The following is an 811-nucleotide window of genomic DNA, read 5'->3' as shown; positions in this document are numbered from 1 at the left end:
GGTTAAGAATGGGCTCTAAAAATCATTACTAATCTTTTTTTTCCCCCCTAATCTCTTTTTTTCTTTTTCTAAGGAGTCATGTCCAATTTTCAAGAGGCGGGCACAAAGTTTTTTTTGGCACAAAGTTTTTTGGGAACTGGCTTGCCATTGCCTCCTTCCTAGGGCTGAGAGAAAGTGACTGGCCCAAGATCACCGCCAGCCGGTTTTCATGCCTAAGATAGAACTAGAACTCACGGTCTCCCAGTTCCTAGCTGGATGCCTTAACCACTTCACCCACAAACCTGTCTCTCAAAATTATTCATCGTGTCTTTCTTTTAAATTGTCATCTCAAACTTTTGCTTGCCAATTGCTTGCTGAGTTTTCCACAGGCAAAGAGAGAAGAGAGGCTCCAGTGAGCCAACTCAACTTTGGCTTGTGCAAAGCCCATCAAATTCATACAAAAAACCAACAACCCAAAAAGACACAGGTTTTTAACCTCCTCACAAAAGAAGGCTGCCCACCCTACCTACAAGGTTCTTGATCTGCAGTTTTGAGAAGCCCTGACTTAGCAACTGGAAGTGGGGAGGCATTGAATGAAAAGTCTGACTTTGGTAGCTCAAGTGGCTAAGACGCTGAGCTTGTCGATCAGATAAGGCCGGCAGTTCGGCCGGTTCGAATCCCTAGTATAGGTCTCCCGCCGGCGTCAGCAGGGGGTTGGACTAGATAACCTCCAAGGTCCCTTCCAATTCTGTTACTGAATGATTGAAACAAAGGGAATCCCCTTTTTCTGCTGATAGCAGCAAAAAAAGGTTCTAAGTTATCTTTTTTAAAA

This window comes from Ahaetulla prasina, chromosome 10, assembly GCF_028640845.1.
Source record: "Ahaetulla prasina isolate Xishuangbanna chromosome 10, ASM2864084v1, whole genome shotgun sequence".
In the NCBI taxonomy this organism is placed as follows: Eukaryota; Metazoa; Chordata; class Lepidosauria; order Squamata; family Colubridae; genus Ahaetulla; species Ahaetulla prasina.
The sequence above is the reverse complement of the archived record's forward strand: the minus strand, read 5'-3'. Positions refer to the sequence as shown.